A 19203-nucleotide genomic window follows, 5' to 3' on the forward strand; every position below is an offset into this window, starting at 1 on the left:
AAATCATTTCTCACAGGCGGATAATTTCTGAAAGTTGTTCCACCACATGAAGGCAATGAATTGTTTTTTTAAGTTTAGCAAAAACAGGTATATTTTTGTAATTATCACGTTAATGATTAGAAAATTTAGAAATAATAAGGGAGTAAACATACCATAACATTTCTTAAAGAGGGTGTCAAGTTTCAACTTGTTGGCCATCCAATTTTAAGATCTAGCATTGTAATTTCAGTGTAAACTAACTATAGCCAGACTTTAAACACTTGAATTTAATCACAAGATAGGTGGGAGAGGTCAGAGGTGTACAACGAGCCAACTGATTTTTTTTTTTGGAATTCATTGAAATATATACTTCTTGTTATTATTGACTTTTTGTGTTGTTTAAGATCTAACTTTAAACCGAGTTTAACATGCCAATAAAGAAATTCAGGTTCATTCAAAGTCAGCCAATTTGGACTTTGAAAAAAGTGCAATAGGAACAATTTTGAAACGAGATCGAACCTATCCTTCTGTTCAGTCTAGTGGGGCCTTTTCCATGTGTGGATCCATATTATCCACTGGGGGTGCGGTCATATCGCCTAAACAAAAAAAAAATAAAAAATCAAAGATGAACCTTAAAAATTCTTTCCACTATTATATAGTAGCTAGATAGTAATAAAATATCGCTTTCTCCTTATTTTGCTCTAGCTAGGGATGAAAACGGTACGGATATTTTCTGATCATATTCGAGACCGAATCTGTTGAGAGGGGGTTCAGATCTGTCCGTATCCGAGTCCGTATATTCGATATCCGATACCGTATCCGTATTCGAGTACTTATGATGTTGACATCCAATCGTATCCTATCCGATATAGCTGACACTGTCCATATTCGAATTCGAATCCAATCAGAAATATAAAAATAAATATAATATTGGTGATATTATCCTATCCGTTTTTATCACCGGCTCTAGCTCTGCTCCAGTTCCGAGGGACGGACCTGGGCCTAAGGCTCTAGGACCTAGACCCAAGTCGTGGCCCAAATGTTAGGCCCCTACCCCCACAAATGGCCAGTCCCGAATAAGGATGGCAACGGGTATATACCCGTCGGGTATCGCCGGAACGTTCTCTTCCCCGCTACGGAGAATTCATCCCGTCCCCATCCCCATTAACTGTCTCGGGTATAGATTCTTGCCCATCCCCGTACCCGTCGGGTATCGGTCGGGTAACAGATACCCGACGGGTACTGCATACCCGATAAACAAGGACACCTGGGGTCGCAGCTTTGCAATCGGAGACGTTTCTTCTTCACCCGGGTATAAGTGTCGGAGTCTCGGAGATGCCGAGGAGAAGGAGCGAGGTTGCGAGGAGGACGAGCAAAGGTGGTAGAGAGACCAAACTGAGGAAGCAAGGGGCACGAGCGCTTGTGAGACAGGCATGCTTGTGCTGCTGGCAGAGATGATGAGGAAAAATTGAACGAGGGTTCCTAGAATACACAAATTATATATATGACTGTTCAGATTTGGACCAAAATATCTATGTTGAGCTTCTTTGGGCCTAATACTCGCATGACAGCTCAAATAGTCGGGTTCCCCAACGGGTAACGGGGACGGGTAAACAGGGAACGTTCCCGTACCCGCTATACCCGTCGGGTATGGATTCTTGCCCATTTAGATCCCCGCGGGTAAAGATATGATCCCATCCCCGTCCCCTAATGGATCAAATACCCGTCGGGTATCGGGTATCGGGTCCCCGTTGCCATCCTTAGTCCCGAAGTCCCGATGACCGACCTCCCGTTCCCGTCCTCCGCCGGCCCCCCACGCCAGCCGCCACAATCACCGATCCGCGCCACCACCAGCCGCCGGAGCGGCGGAGCCGGCTTCCTCCATCCTCCCTTGTTCTGTCGTCGTCCGTCGACCGTGCGCCCCTTGCCCCCCTTCCGGGAAGCGGCGGCGTATCCGTGCACGACGGCAAGAGGCAGGCCACGGCCACCGGTCGCAGGCGCAGGCACAGGCGAAGGCGAGTGGGGACGGGGCCAGTCACGGGCACGTGACCGGCGGCTCGGCCGATCGGCGGGGCGTGGGGTAGCCGGCAGGGTGGCAGGCGCGGGGGCACAACCAATCCCCAAATGGCGTTGCTCCCTTTGCCGCTCTGCGCGTGCAGGCCCCTGCTCCGGCGCCGGCTGCCTGCGGCGAGGCCGCCCGCCTCCGCGTCCAGGGGCCAAGCAAGGTATGAATCAGTAATGGTTGGGCATTGTTTCATTTCTTGCTAGCTGTTGGTGTCACTGGCTCACTGCCATTAGTATTTTTTTTGGGCTGGGGATTAATTGGTAGAACTACCATACTTAATTTGGCACGATATCTATAGCCAACTCTTGTCTTTAGTTTCCTGTGCTAAACTAGTGGCAATACTATTAGCTTCCCTCAGCCTGGCTCGTTGCTAAACTGTATACTGTGTCAAAACCTTGCATTGAGGTGCACATAACTCACTTCTCAAGTGCATACGACTCTGTAGCCAGTTAACATTGGGTACATATGGCCTTGTTGCAATGTACTCCCTCTGTCCCAAAATTAGTGCACATCTCGCGCTTCTAGAAGTCAAACATGAAAATAGCTCCTATTTTCAAAATACTTGCCTCTGTTAATGGATTTTTGGAGGTGGTGTTGTCTCCCAAAATGAGATGTACGCCTCTGAAAATCGGTGGCTATTTTTAGAGATTGGCTTACTTTTTATCCGCCCTCTGTTAATCAAACAGAGTCTCCCAAAATCATTTTTTTAGTAGTGAGTGACGATGATTAATAAGGTGAATATGATTTTGATGGTATAAAGCAATACATACACATTGAGTTTTTCATACTAGCTCTGCCGGTTTGTGGCTTCTCATGGAACTCCTGTATATTATATATTACTATCAAATCACAAGGATCGATCACCTTCATTTAGTAGACTAGGTTTCTTTCAGTTTCCTTTTAATTACCAGCAGAAGACTACAGGGCTAACGCGTGTCGTGCATTTCTGCTAATTGTGCAGTATAGCATAGGTTGCTTGTCTGAATGCTATGGTGAACCGAGAAACATGAGTTCATGCTCCCCTGGGTCTGGCTGCTGTGAGGCAGATGTCCCAGCTAATATGGGTGTATTGCAAATCTTACTTCAATCCAGGCTACAACGACACCACTGCCTGTGGCATATACTGTAGTGATGGAAGCGAAGGCTTTAGCTATAGCACAACATATAGGTCGTCCTCATCGTTCTGGTATGCAAACAACGGCACAGTTCCCTACTGTCAGGGAAGGAGGATGCACCAGGTTCATTTTCTGTGCTCTCTCTGAGAAATTAGCATGAAATTCGATGCGATGATTCTAAGCGGTGGTCTATATATATATATGAAGTTTGTTATTCCCTTTCAGATAGCGACGAATGCCAGAGTAATACTACGAATAATTGTGCGGCAAGAGGTGCGAAGACTTGCATAAATATACAGGGAGGCTATACATGTTTATGTCCACCGGGAAAAACAATGATGAATGACAGGTGCATGGCAAATCAGAAGTCCTCTTCTTGGGTGATACAGTCGTAGGTAGGTTCCCCTACTCCCCTGCCCTGCAGCAAGGCACTCCCTCCTGTTTGAGCTGTGCTCCAAACTGTCCAAGCATGCCCTTAACAATTTGTTGTTATACTATTTCCTACAAACAGTTGTGATTTCATAGCCGCTGTCTATATATTCTTCTTCTTTAATTTTATAACAAAAAACATACTAATCTATAAGTGTGGTGAATCTTGCATGCAGGTTCAAGTGTTGGACTAGTGGTCCTAGTCGTTACTATAACATGTGCATACTTGATCCTACAAAGGAGAAAGCTGCAGCACATCAAACAGAGATACTTCCAACAGCACGGAGGTATGATGTTGTTTGAGGAGATTAAATCACAACAAGGTAGTAGTATTCTTTCAAAATATTCTCTGAAGCAGAATTGTAAGAAGCCACGACAAGTTCGATGAGAAACGAGTGCTGGGTCAGGGAGGACATGGAACTGTGTACAAGGGGCTTCTCAAAGGCAATGGAAGTGGCTGTAAAAAGATGTATGTCCATTGACGAGCAGCACAAGAAAGATTCGGCAAGGAAATGCTAATCCTCTCTCAATCAACCACAGAACATCGTTAAGCTACTCGGCTGCTGCCTCGAAGTGCAGGTCCCCATGCTGGTATATGAGTTCGTCCCGAATGGCACATTGTTCCAACTCATACATGGGAACCATGGCAGGCAGATTTCCTTGGCAACTCGCATACAGATCGCCCATCAGTCTGCTGAGGCGCTTGCCTACCTGCACTCATGGGCATCCCCACCAATCCTCCATGGAGATGTCAAGTCTTCCAACATCCTCATCGATTGTGATTACACCGCAAAAGTATCAGACTTCGGTGCTTCCATCCTGGCACCAACTGATGAATCGCAGTTTGTCACACTTGTTCAAGGAACTTGTGGGTACCTTGACCCGGAGTACATGCAGACTGCCATTTGACAGACAAGAGTGATGTATAGCTTTGGGGTTGTTCTCCTTGAGCTGCTCACACGCAAGAAGCCCTTTAACCTTGATGCACCTGAAGATGAGAAGAGCCTAGCATTGAGGTTTATTTCTGTGACAAAGGAGGGCAGGCTGGAGGAGATACTGGATGATCAACTCAAGAATGATGAAAACATGGAGTTTCTAGAAGAGATTGCCGAGTTAGCAAAGCAGTGCTTGGAGATATCTGGTGCCAATAGGCCGTCGATGAGGGAAGTCTCTGAAAGGCTTGATAGGTTGAGAAAGGTGATGCAACATCCATGGGAAGAGCAGCAGACCCTGAGGAGATGGAGTTGTTGCTTGGAGAGTCATCCTTGGCAAGCTCCGAGATTGTCAACACTGGAATTTTAAGCATCGAGAAGAAGGCTGCCAGGAATCTAGAATCAGGACGTTAATCACCAGGAATTACAAAAGGAAGGTGAGATTATTTTATTGATTACCTGCGCCTATAGCCTATGGTAAGCTAATGTCAAAGTTGGGTCACACTGATCCAGGGTCACTTTAGGCTATTTTTGTAATGTTGAGATGTGTATTTTAATTTTAAAAACATAATAGAACAGTGGCTATTATTACCAATGGCGATTACAATAGTGTAAATTGATGGTCGGATGTCTCTAATTTTCTTTTTTTAAAGAATCTATGTTTATATTTTCCTAGTGCGTCTTGTGGAACAAATTAGTAACCATAAGATGGTATGATACCTATGTATGCTTTGCTTTAACCAATAAGATAGTATGATTGATTTTATCTTGTGAAAAAATTATAAGCTGTTCTAAATTATTCCTAATTCACCACTTCCCCTCGGGGGACAAGGGCACCTGGATTCCCTAGACTAACAGTGTGACTACAGCTTCCCAGTTGTATGTCTCAGGAACAGCAGGCATCCATATGGATGGCAGCAGAACATACAGGTGATTGACCAGTCAGTGATGCATTGAAGCTACCATAGACAGACTGATAGCTTCTCCTGAAAACTGCATGTAATTGGACAGGAGCCGGGAAAAGGGACGAAATTAGATTACAATCAATGCCACAACCTGTGAATGTGATGGAACTCTCATGGAAGGCCATACCAAAGCATGGATCGTTGTTGGACCAGAACTTACATGAGTTCCATTGACATTGCTGTCAGCCTGTCACAGCTCGAAACATGCATCTTCAGACGAAGACCAGCACTTTCGTGTCTGAATATCTGATCTGATTGAGGTCCAGATGTTTGATTGCTGTGACTGCAACCAGCTTGCTGGAACACGGGCAGAACGCAATCGCGTATGGAGTCCGGAGGATCTGAGAATTGAGATGGCCCGTGGCCAGGCTATGCCAGGTCGTATGGACACTTCTACCAAGCTTGTCCTGTTGGATTTCGGGCCTGTTTGGATGGCGCCCTTGTCTGAGAGAGCTCCTGTCTAGGCACATTGATCTAGTCCCAGCTGCTAGAAAATGAACGCTTAGGATTGATGCCTGGCAAAGCAAGTCTGCCTGGAAGCTGGAAAAGCAATCCTAAAGGGTCCATGCATGGTCATGGAAGCTGCAGTTCAATCCTTCCCTTGACAAGAAATAAGGGCAGGCAGGCAGGTGTAGTAAGGCACAAAGGAAGTTATTTCATAGCAAGAATGGATCATGGATGTAATCCATAGCTTCTACAAATAGGGTACTTGCACTTTCTATTTGTCCTAACCAAAAAAACTGACGTGAAATGTAGTCCAGCATGTCGTGGTGATCCATTCCAATGCATCGCCATGGCTAAGACAAATTTAACTAAGGTGTTCTGCAGAATTTAGCAATCATGAGTGAAGGATTTGATTTGTTCTCTGAAACCAATGTTCAACTCACACATGCATGTAGCAACAAGTTTTCCGCTTGGCTGGATAGTGATCAAAAGTTTGGTTTCTTCTTCCTGGCTCTTCCTATCGTGTTCATTCAGTTATCTGCCCAGAAAAAGATAGAACTAGAAAAGATAAATAATGCCTAAATTGACCTACTATCGTTCCCTCATCTTTAACACATTATCTTCCTAAAGATACTCTTGTTTATGTTTTTCAACAGAGAAGATTTACTCTCGATTGAACAAGAACTCTGGAATAATTTCTTGCCAGGTTGATCAAAGTCAAATAGCCAAGCCCGAATCAGCTGTCGAGCATCGCAGGAGACAAATAGTGTGTGCTAACCGGTAACAAATGCACCAGTATAATCTCATTGATATCCAATACGAGTTTGCTACCATGAACCATAACATGAATACATAAAAAAAGGAAAATATCAGGAAACTAATTGCATCACGCTGAAGTTCTGCCTTCTGCCAGCAGGAACTACTCTGCTTTGTAGTTTTATCAAAGGGTTACTGAAGAAAAAAGTGGGTTACCAAGGACAACAGTGTCTGCATCTGCATCTTCGAGCTTATAGTTTATACCATCTAGTTTGTCCCATATCAAACGCTGTATATACAACAGTCCCTCCCAGCACCCGAAAATCGTGAGAACATTCAGCAACTTCTGTTTCGACGTTCTAGTTTTATTGCTTCATAAGAATCCATAACCTCTTTCAATTTTGCCTCAGCAACCTCTGCCATAGTCAAAAGAGGAAGCTTCTGAGCACATGTATACACAATGAGCATATTAGCCTTACATAAGGGACAGGAGAGACAAGGAAACTGTATTTACCTTTATTACTTTGGTTTTGGTCTGGATGATACTCCATTGCTTTTCTCCTGAAAGCATTCTGTAATGAATTATAAGCAAGTGAGCAAGATGTACAGATAATTGCCTGAAAACTTTGGCCATCTGACATGAAAGAATAACAAAGAATACATACAAGCCTAATTTGCAGTTCACTAATGAACACTGAAATTTAAAGACTTGGGCACAACAGGGGATGATTGAAAACTTGCAGGAGAATGTCTCTTTGTGCAACCATACCTTGCTTACATGACTTATCTACCCTTGGTATAGACTACAGAGTAAATATATGTTTATTCTACCACATCAGAGGACACTTATGGGCAAATGTCAATTTTCATATACAATATATTTAATTAATAGAACATCTCCCCTCCCTCCTTTCGCTCATAGTTACCATTTCAGGATTGTAGAGAGTTCCTTAGAAGTTCAGTACAAAATTTCAAGCGTAAACTTTAGTTTGCTTTTTATATTTTGAACTGTTCAACATAAAACTTGACTGTAGGTTGTACAGAATTAAACAAAGCACATTGCACTCTTTTCGGTAGAAAAATATTCAGTAGACACAAAATGAACAGGTAGAAGGCACACCTTGATTTCAGCATCTGAAAATGGCTCTGACCTTGACCTGGGGAATGGAGAGGAAAAACTTTGGTTACGGGCAATTATGATGATATCAGTTGCTCAACATCACTACGGGCAGTCGGGCATGTTAGCGTCAATTTCAGGGTAACATAAACGCAAAGTGTGTGAAAGACTAAGCAGCTGTTTCTTCTCTCCACAAAGCAGGGTGATATCTTTTCTTTAATCAGGTGCAATCATAAGGTACAATGGTGACAAAATTTGTGTTATATACATTCAAAGGTAAGTGGTGTAACAATGCTTCTTTGCTAATATTGACTGCCACAGATAGAACAGGTGATTAGGGGACCAAGAATGACAGTGGTTCACAACAAACTAGGCCATCGTCACATACAGCTGGCAAATATATAGGAATGTTCATTGACATGAAAGGCTGTTAGTACATACCTGTCAAGGCCCAAAACAGAATAGTGATGTGACATAGTGTAACTCATAGCTTCCCTGGGCGTTGCCCTGAAATTTGTCCTTTGATTCGCATAAAAGTTTCTGCGTTCCAGTACCAGTCATCTCTTTGATGATGCTGATAATAGTTGGGATTATGGCTTTCCCAAGTTCGATAATCCCGACATTTGCATCTCTCCTTTTTAAATACATCTTGCATGCGCCGTATGCGTTCCTACAGAAATCACTACTGTTGGCTCAGGATTAGTTGAAACGAATCAGCATGCAAACAAAATGAATGAAATGTGACTAACATAGTGACACCAATTTGTGAGATGGTTCTTTATATTGTCATATCAAAGTTTTCATCTGCTTAGAGTTCTCAAGGGGAAAAGAAAAGTTGAGGAAATATTACTTGCTACCATGTATGACCTTGGCTGCTTCATACTAACATTTTCCTAAGTCAATAATCCATACAAATTGATGTTTTTCCGGAACTTCATGTTCATCTCTAAGAAGCAACTCAATAATAACAACACACCTAAGGGCTGTAGAGTGAATAAGCTAATGGAATCACTTTCGATGTGCAAATGTTTAAATGCATTTGTAATAAATATCTTGTATGCGAGCAGGGCACTGACCACTCTTTCCCTTTGATCCTCGGTCCTTTCACGCATCCTCTGGCGATACCGTTCCCAGGCTTCACCACGCCGAATTGGTCGACGACGAGGTATGTCTTCCAGAACACATACGGTTCCGACCTACTAAGCTTCAATGGAGGAAAAAAAGGTTTCACCGATCTGCCCCCAAAACTCACCTTCAAGGCAATGCTGCTCCAGAAAGCAAATGCTAAAATGACACCTTTTTTCGTAAAATTTTTATACCTGAGTGTAGAACCAGCTGACTGTCCGGCGCAGTTGTCCGACCTACAAGTCCGCAAGCAAATGCATCATCGCACTCGCACACGGAAATCCACGAGCAGTAACAGTTGAAAGGGACCATCGTTTCAGAAATTTGTCTCAGCGTAACCACACTAAAGAGAAGCACCGAGTTCACGCCGCCGGGGCGAGGGATCGAGGGAAGGGAGAAGCGATGCCTCAGGGCCGCCGGGCCGAGGGACCGATGAAAGGGAGAAGCGGGGCACGGAGAGCAGAGCAGCAGGCTTACGGCGGCGGTGGTGGCGGTGGCGCCGACGAGGGTGAAGAGGATGATGGCGGAGGGGAAGGCGCCCGAGTCCTCCTCCACCGCGGCCGTCCCGGATGGCCACAGGCTCGGCTGGCGCTCGCCTTCGCGGCGGCCGGCCATGGCTCGCGGAGCAGGTGGCTGCTGTCCGAACTGGGGATCTGGAGTCGCGTGACGCCGGCGAGGGGACCCGCGTGCCGGATCGGAGAGACGAGAGAGTGAAGGGGCTGAGGCTGCAAGTGGGCCCTTGTCTTTTCCTGGAGTTGGGTGGTCTAGTAGAAGGAACGGACCGATGGGCTGACGCTTGTGCATGGGCCCAACTTTGATTGCTGTTACCAGGCCGCGCCGGCCTCGTTGCGGAAAAACGAGGAGGGGTCAAGCCCAGTGCCGTTGGTGGAGCTAGGATATCCCAACAGAAAAAGTCCATTTTACCTCCCTGAAGTCTAGTTTTTTCTCCCTAAACTCCAAAACCAGATACCACCTCCCTCAACTTTTAAAATAGTTTCATTTTACCTCCCTGATCCGGCTATAGCTGGTTTTCAAGGCAGTTTTATCTTTTTCCTTTTTATTTATTTAGGCTGAATTTTTGAAAAATCATAGTAAATCATAGAAAAATCATAAAATGAAAAGTATATTTTTGTTCGACTCCACATGAGTAGATCTACACAGTGAATATACAATATAGTATGCTTTAGTACAAAGTTTTTGATGTAGCTTTAGATCTATATTTTTCTGTAATTAATTCAAAGCTACACTTTCTATGGTCCAACTGTGGTGAAATTTTTATGGTGGGCTAATTATTATATGACTGAACTGTAGTAAAAATTTCATGCACATTGTATCATGTATAACTGAGTTATAGATTTATTTATTTTTATTCTTGTTTAATAGTTTTAAAATAATTAAAAGTGTGTGAAAATAGAAATGAGTATGAAAATTTTACTACAATTTAATCATACAACATTTAGACCACCATAAAAATTTCACCACAATTAAAGTATAGAAACTGCAGCTATAAATTAATTACAGAAACACATAGATCTAAAGCTATAACAAAAACTTTGTATTAAATTATATCATATTATATGTTTACCATGTAGATTTACTCATGTGGAGTCCAACAAAATTATATTTTCTATTTTATGATTTTTCTATGATTTACTATGATTTTTCAAATATTGAGCCGAAATAAATAAAAAAGAAAAAGACAAACCCGCATTTGAAAACCACCTGTAACTGGGCCAGAGAGGTAAAATGAACGGTTTTAAACATTGAGGGATGTGATTTACCCAGTTTTCGAGTTTAGGGAGTTAAACTAAACTTCGAGGATAGTTCAGGGAGGTAAAATGGACTTTTTCCTATCCCAATAGCTAACTCGAGGCTCGGTCCACCATGGTTAGTAAGCAACAAGAGCAGGCGTAACATTTACATGGTCTTGATCTTAAAAAAAATACATGGTCTTGAAGAAAGGATTATCTTTTTTAATTAAAATATAAAAAGAAAAGATGAGCTCTTGAGTGTTGTCTGAGTGTTTTACACCCCTTTTAAAATATATGTTGTCTTAGTTTTCTATTAAGTCAAAGTTTTATTACCTTGATCATGTTTATAGTATGCCCATTTGTTGTCGCGAATGTTGATACAACTTTTACGAACCTGGTTGTGAGACCCAATCCAAATGGGCCAGTTGGGCCAGGCCAGATGTGAGTTACTGTAGAATCACGGAAAAAGCATTGTAGTGCCCGAATTAGTACCACCTCAGAAGCTAAAGCAGAGCCGAACCAGCTTAAAAGCCTGGACCTTGGAGGCTATTAACTCCGGATCGATCTTTTTGCGAGAAGCGAGGACGAAAGTGCAAGCGAGTTAATTTGGTTCATTGTACATGTAGAGTGGATCTCAGCCCGGGTCGGGTGTTACATTGGTCCAGCTAAAAAGTGTTTAACCCAGGGAAACTAGAAGTACTTATGAGATGGATGGATCAATAGTTATAGCTTAAAACTAGTTTTGAGATTTATCCTTTCGGGTTAAAAATAATATTGTCGCATTTAACTCTAAATGGTCTTTAATGTACATCATTGATCACTAATATCTTGTAAAATATATTCTTAATAATTTATTAGATCTTGCAAATATTTTTTAATACTATATATTACATGTTTTTAAACTAAATAATTTAATAATATAGTCATTGATGTCTATAATTTTTAATGCTTGATGACCGAATTTTACTTATGATAAGTTTAGCTTAAAGTAGAAGAAGTTTTAATGTTTGACCAAACTAAATAATATTCTTTATGAGTTGGATGGATTAGTAGTTATAGCTTAAAATATAACAAGTTTGAGATATACTCTTTCCGGTTAAAAAAATACTTTTGTGACATTTAACCCTACATGGTCTTTAATGTATATCTTTGATCACTAATATCTTGTAGAATATATTCTTAATAATTTATTGGATCTTGCAAATATTTTTTAATACTATAGATATGTCTTCAACTAAATAATTTAATAATATAGTTATTGATGTCCGTAGTTTTTAATGCTTGACCAAATTTTACTCATGACAAGTCGCCAAGCTGGCCTCCAATCCATGGCTACTACCACTATAAAAATACCTGGCCACACTCGCCACTAATCATGCATCCATCTCGCACAAAAGCTTCATTTTTGTCCAATTGTCTCTAGCAATATAATGGAGTACTCGTCTACTAGGGTCGTGTGTTTAGCTCTGGCGTTGACCATGGCGGCGGCCACGGCCGCCGTCACGCCGTGCGCGGCGCAGAACTCGCAGCAGGACTTCGTGAACCCTCACAACGCGGCGCGCGCGGCCCGACCGTACGCCTTCCTGCAAGCATGCATGCAGGTGCATAGTGTACGTGCTTTTTATATACTTATTAGCGTATGCGTACCGGAGAGAATAATAGACTGTAACATGCATACTATAATAATAAATAAATAATGAGAATAATCGTTTTAATTTGGTGGTTATTTTTCTATGGTTCCTAAAGAGGGAGTTATTTTAGCCAGAGATAATCTAGCAAGAAGAAATTGGAATGGAAATAATCTTTGTGTGTTTTGTTGTACGAATGAAATAAGTCAACACCTTCTCTTCGATTGTATTTACACATTGTGTGTGTGTGTGTGTGTGTGGGGGGGGGGGGGGGGGGGGGGGGGGTGTGGGGGGCGAAAACCACCGAGAGATGTTCACTAGCTGTCATATGTTGGGTACAAACAGATGGGAAGGTCAATAAATCATTGTTGTCCATAGAAGATGCATCCATTTGTTGAATAATATGGTTGGCAAGGAATGAAGTTGCTTTTATATGTGCCGATTCAAAACCTTTTTGCAAGTATTATTTAGAGGAACAAACTGATTAATTACGTTATTGGGCACACTTTGCAACAATTGTGGCCAAATGATGCTCAAATTGAATTTTGAGTTTTATTTTTTATACACCCTCTAAATTTGTCTCCTTTATCTAAATAAAAATAGTTTTTGGTCGTGACACTACAGGAAACCGGGACTTTGCCCAGTGCTTAAATCTTTGCCGAGTGCCAAATATCAGGCACTCGGCAAAGGCCACCTTTGCCGAGTGCCGCACTCGGCGAAACTTGGCACTCAGCAAATAGGGCTTTGCGAGTGTCTGGCACTCGGCAAAATAAGGCACTCGGCAAAGTCAAACTTTGCCCAGTGCCAGACACTCGGCAAAGTTGGGCACTCGGCAAAGAGGCGCCCGGGATAACGGTACCCAACGCTGGCCTCTTTGTCGAGTGCCTTCTGTTTGGCACTCGGCAAAATATTGGCTTTGCCGAGTGCCTAGGGCTAGCACTCGGCAAAATATTGGCTTTGCCGAGTGCCTAGGGCTAGCACTCGGCAAAATATTCACTTTGCCGAGTGTCAAACCTTGGCACTCGGCAAAATAATTTTTTTTGTTTTTTGCCACCAACTTTTTTCTTAGATTTGTATTTGTACCATGAACAACATGTTCAAATTTGGGCACAATTTCGTTGCTGTTTGCTATATTTCTTCACTTTATTTCGTTTTCTTGCAATTTTCCGGAAAATGTAGGTTTGAACTGTAGGTGCATCGAATAATAGTTTTGATCCATTCCAAAAATGTTATTCTTGTTTGTTAGTGTCACTTTATGCTAAATCTAGGAACTGTCTCCAAATTTCGATCAACGTGCTCACGGGGCAACGTCGCGAACTTGCGTGCGAGTGGTTATTTAATTCTATAAAATTCAAACGAATCCCGAAAATCATGAAACTTGGCGAGATGTCGTGATATCACATGCATATGCGGTGGTAAAAATTTGAAAACGTTTGGAGGACGTCATCACGTATGGTGTTCACAAACCAGGACATCATCACATGTGATAGGACCAAAGGAGGAAAGTATGTCAGTGGGTTCAGTCGTTAATGTTCCCTGATGGGTATGCGGCGAATCTGAGGAGGGGAGTGAACGTGTCCACTTGCCGAGTGTTAGGGATGAAGAGTCATGACTTCCACATATGGATTGAGCGGCTCCTTCCAGCGATGACCAGAGGTTTCGTCCCCGAGCATGTGTGGCGCGTCCTGGCAGAGTTGAGCTATTTCTTCCGCCAGCTTTGTGCCAAGGAGCTATCTCGGGCCATGATTGATGACTTAGAGAAAGTGGCACCTGTGTTGCTCTGTAAGATGGAGACGATCTTCCCACCCGGCTTCTTCCTCTCAATACAGCATCTGATTTTGCACCTGCCTCACGAGGCACGAATGGGGGGGCCCGTGCAAGCCCGTTGGTGCTATCCAATCGAGAGATGTCTAAAGGTTCTTCGGAAAAAGTGTAGAAATAAAGCCAGAATTGAGGCATCCATGGTAGAGGCATTCATTCTTGAGGAGGTGTTAAACTTCATAACATCATACTATAAGGATAGCCTTCCCAGCGTGCACAATCCAATCCCTCGTTACAACACCGATGAGAGGTCATCAAATCTCAGCCTTTTTAAAGGTCAACTTGGCAAGGCAAGCGCTTCGAGCACCAAGACCTTACGGAATGATGAGTGGCGCACTATCATGTTGTATGTGTTGTTGAACCTTGACGAAGTGAACCCTTATGTGCAGTAAGTTCTCAATGAGCTTGTTACATATGCCGTCACTATCGTCTATCTATCCAACCCCCTTGTCTCTTGCTTTTTCAGGGAATTTCTGAATACATACTGGACAGGAAATAGGGATCCTTCCCCTCAAGAACAAGATAGTCTTCTCAAAGGTGGTGTGCCCGATTTCATTTCATGGTTCGAAAAGAAGGTACCATCCAATTTACATCGTTCCATCTGTGACATCCCACTTTGCTCCTACGAGCGAGTAATGATCTATCCGCCCTCACCTTACAGGCACGCACGGATGCGGAAATGGATGAAGAGTTGAAACAGGTTGTCAAAGGCTTCCCCTATAGGGTCAAGTCATTCACCGTATATGATGTGAATGGCTATCGCTTCCACACAAGAAGCCATGAGCTCAGTCGGCCCAATCGAAAAACCACGAATACTAGAGTTCGTACGCCCGGCACCGATGACCGCGACTACTACGGCATAGTCGAAGAAATATACGAGCTCAACTTTGAGCTTCGCGGAGGTCATAAGCCAGTCGTATTCAAATGCCATTGGTTCGATCCCAATGTCACGAGAAGAGCCCCTGAGATTGGACAAGTTGAAATTCGACAAGATTCCCTCTATCAAGGAGACGATGTCTATATTGTGGCTCAACAGGCCACACAAGTTTATTATCTTCCATGGGCGTGCCAAAAAGATCCCACTCTTGAGGGTTGGTACCTTGCGCAGTTGGTATCACCGCATGGCAAAGTGCCTGTCCCAAACGATGAGGATTACAACTTTGACCCAAACACATATACAGGGGAGTTCTATCAACCCGAGGGGCTAGATGGCATGTTTCACATAGACATGTTTTCACTGATGGGCATGGAAGTAGACAATGACATTGATGAGGACGATGGAGATGAGGACGATGGAGAAGAGGTGCAAAATGCCAAAGACTTAGCACTGCTTGAGCGATTACGGTTTGGCGTTGCCATTGATGACAACGATGGAGATGAGGCGGACATGTTAGACAATATTGTTAGTGATGACGACACTTATGATCCGGCCGCTGCCGATCCTGAAGATTATTTCTAATTCATGTAATACTATATTATTATTATTTTCTAGTTATGTTTCGTTCATTTTGCATCTCTATATTTGTCTATATTGTGCTAACTGGTTTACTCTTTGTATTTGCAGGCACTCAACAAAATGCCGGGCGGAAGGCGGACCCGGACCTGCAACTCGCTCTACGCGAGGACGACTCAGGAGGCGGAGGCGGAGGCGTCGGCATCGGCGAGGAGTCGTCCGGCCCGCTGCCCCCGCGGCCGTCCAAGGAGGGCGGTGCAGTCGTCTGCCGTCCCCCCGCCCGAGGAGGACCGGACGACGACCACTGACGACGAGGACCAGCAGCTGGCCCCCCAGACAGGAGGGGGTGACACTTCCTCTGGGGGGTGGCGGGGGGTTCCACTTCGAGCACCTCATCGGCACCGTACTTGCGCCGGTCCTCGCAGCTCCCGATGCGGCCGATCCCGTTTCAGAGGAGGCCGGTGATTCGTCCCAAGGGCGACAAGTAAGTATCCGTTCATTTTGCATCTCTTCTTGTTCATATGCTGAAAACCGAACTGCGGACTAACAATTCTTCTTACTGACTCCTGTAGGAACTGGGAACTTGTGTCCGGGGGCGATCATCGGCAGTGCAATGGGATCCTCGGCGGCCTGATCCGCCTGCACTACCCTGGTTTGGTCACCCACGCCCAGGTTGAGTCGCCTCCCTAGACGTGGGACCACTTCAACTCCGCCATGGACGCCGTGTACGGCACCGTACAGGAGCGGATCAGGCGTGAGTTCTGGGTGAGTCTACATCACACTACATTGCTCAATACTATGGAATCATTAGACGTTCTTGAAATAATGAAAGGACACATGATGTCTGTATGCAGGACTTCTTCACGTTGGAGGAGGGGCATGACCCCGCCTGGGTGACGAAGGTGCAGGACAGGGCATGCAGGGGCCGAGTCACGGACCTGTACTACGAGGCGAGGCTGCAGTGCCACATCAACCACTCGTGCGATGTCCTTGGTCGGTACCCGGGGAAGAGCGAGGCCAGGACCATGACACTCACCAGGGAGCAGTACCTCACAGTAAGTTATAAAACATTGTTACTGACTCATTCCATGAAGAATATAGGTAGCCTTCATTTTATATTCTAACATTTCTAATACAATACTTGATGGCATGCAGATGTGTCCTTCTTGGTGCGCTAGGCACAGAGACTGTTGGGCGGCCATCGTGGACAAGTGGGTCTTCGATGAGTGGAGGGAGAGGCACGCCCTCCGTCGGGAGTGCCGCCTGCAGATGGGTGGGCCGGCGCACCACCAAGGCAACCGGCCCCTCAGTTCGTACGCCCAGGCCTGGGTACACGCTACGCACTTATTTATTTATTTATTCTAACGCTCAATTCTCATTACTTCTAATCGTCTTTGTGTTTTCCTCGTAGTCCCAGTCGCTTGATGGCCAGGAATGCAACGAGTTCATGGCGTACGCCATGGCACACAAGGGCAAGGCGACAGCCCCGGACACCGTCTACAACCCGGAGGATGGGCCCGAGGCGTACAGAAACACGAGCGTCCACAGCAAGCTCACCGACTACGCCTCGGCGGCCCGCGAGCGGCATGGGGACGACTTCGACCCCGCCACCCAGCCCCTTGATACCGACCTCGTGATGAGGCTCGGAGGAGGGAAGCAGCACGGCCGGTACTGGATGGCCTCCAACATGGTTGACTCGACCTCTGTGCCCAACCTCGTCTAGATCCGAGCACAGAGCACGAGCTCCTCCGTCCCCATTCGACCTCGGCAGGCGAGCACACTACAGCAGATGGCGGCACTCTAGGTTAGTTCTATTTCATTCGCCGTTCATTACTTTTACACATGTACCTTGCATTTGCATTGTTTAAACGTTGGTGATTGAATATTGCAGGCCACTATGGAGAGGATGGAGGCCGAGAGGGAGGCCGAGAGGGTTGAGAGGGAGAGGGAGAGGGCCCAGAGGGAGGCCGAGAGGGCCGAGTGGGAGGTCCTGAGGGCCCAGAGGGCGGCCGAGGCGCAGAGGATGCATGACATGTTCTCATTCATGTCGAGCCTCGGCACCACTCTCCCGGGTGTGGTGGTGCCCCAGTCGCTGCTCGCTCCAGCTGTGCCTCCTACTCCTCTAGCTCTAGGCACTCCGGTGAGTATATATATATGGTTGATCAAGTCCTTTAGCTTGTGTAGATACTAATGAATTCAATTCTCCTTTGTGCAACAGTCATCGGGTTCGAACCCGACTCCTTCGCCTCAGCACACACACCCCGGCTGGACAGGTCCACCACCGCACGGAGGTGCCCCTTCAGGCTCCCATTGGGATCAGTGGCAGTAGGTGGTGCCCCTTCATGTTTCATTGACTTTTCTTGATCTAGGACTTGTGTTGGATGAAGACTTCTTAGATGTTGTCATGGATTTGCACATTGGATGTGCGTGTGATGGATTATGCAGGAGGATGTGCTTGTGATGGATGTTGGATGTGCTTGTGATGTATTATGGATTATGTATGCGTTTTGTGTGATGCTAAATGCCTGTGTGCTGTCTCATGTATTATATATGAGTTTTGCGTGTTTGCTTTCGAAGGAAAGCAACAAACAAAAAAAAAATTTGCAAATTTCCCATCTTTGCCGAGTGCCAACACTCGGCAAAGAAGTCTTTGCCGAGTGCCAGGGGTGTGGCACTCGGCAAAGCTGGGAAAAAATGCTGCAAAAACAGCCACTTTCCCAGTTTTGCCGAGTGCCACAGCCTGGCACTCGGCAAAGAGGTCAATTTTGCCGAGTGCCACAGCCTGGCACTCGGCAAAGAGGTCAATTTTGCCGAGTGCCAGATGGTACCACTCGGCAAAGACTATTTTTAAAAAGATTTTTTTTTAAAAAAAATTATTTCTTTGCCGAGTGCTCAGCCCTGGCTCTCGGCAAACATTCAAATTTTGCCGAGTGCCAGTCCCTAGGCACTCGGCAAAGCCGGCGTCAAATGTTGACGGCAGTTATTTTTTTGCCGAGTGCGGGCTTGGCACTCGGCAAAGACTTTGCCGAGTGTCGATTTTTGGCACTCGGCAAAGAAATTTTTGCCGACAAAATCTTTGCCGAGAGACCTTTGCCGAGTGCGGCACTCGGCAAAGCCTTTGCCGAGTGCGGCACTCGGCAAAGCCTTTGCCGAGTGCTTGGCTGGCTTTGCCGAATGCCCCCAGCACTCGGCAAAGAGGGCGTCTGCAGTTGTGTGAGCATGATAAGTGCTCTAGAATGCGGACGGTCATCGTCGTCCAGGGGTTATGATCTGGCAGGGAAGCACGCTTGTGTGTCTCACGTCTAAAACATGTCTTTTCTTAACCATAATCTCATACAACATTCTCAATTTCTTCACATGCTGTTATATGGGTTATTTGCCATTAAAAAATCTCCAACAGTTTGGTAAAGCCACTCTTAATCTTGGTATTTTGGCAGTATAAACAAAAAGCTTCCTCCAATAACTCCCTGTTCTAACTCTTAATCTATCTAGGCTTGGAAAAAATGGAGGCATCCACACATAAAGATATGCAGACGACTGCTGCTTCCTGTCATGGGACACCATTTTTTCTTCTTCTTTGACACTCCGCCCGCTGCCACAACAGACGGTAGAGGTTAGCCAGA

General features: G+C 45.0%; 2 pseudogenes; one reads left to right on the forward strand and one right to left on the reverse strand.

The window, feature by feature from the left end:
• Positions 1-1054: 1054 nt before the first annotated feature.
• Positions 1055-5088, forward strand: LOC136545075 (putative wall-associated receptor kinase-like 16; annotated as a pseudogene).
• Positions 5089-6707: 1619 nt separating this feature from the next.
• On the reverse strand, positions 6708-9542 carry LOC136541393 (uncharacterized; annotated as a pseudogene).
• Between the last annotated feature and the right edge of the window lie 9661 nt (positions 9543-19203).

The sequence above is a fragment of the Miscanthus floridulus genome, chromosome 3 (assembly GCF_019320115.1).
Source record: "Miscanthus floridulus cultivar M001 chromosome 3, ASM1932011v1, whole genome shotgun sequence".
Taxonomy (NCBI): domain Eukaryota; kingdom Viridiplantae; phylum Streptophyta; class Magnoliopsida; order Poales; family Poaceae; genus Miscanthus; species Miscanthus floridulus.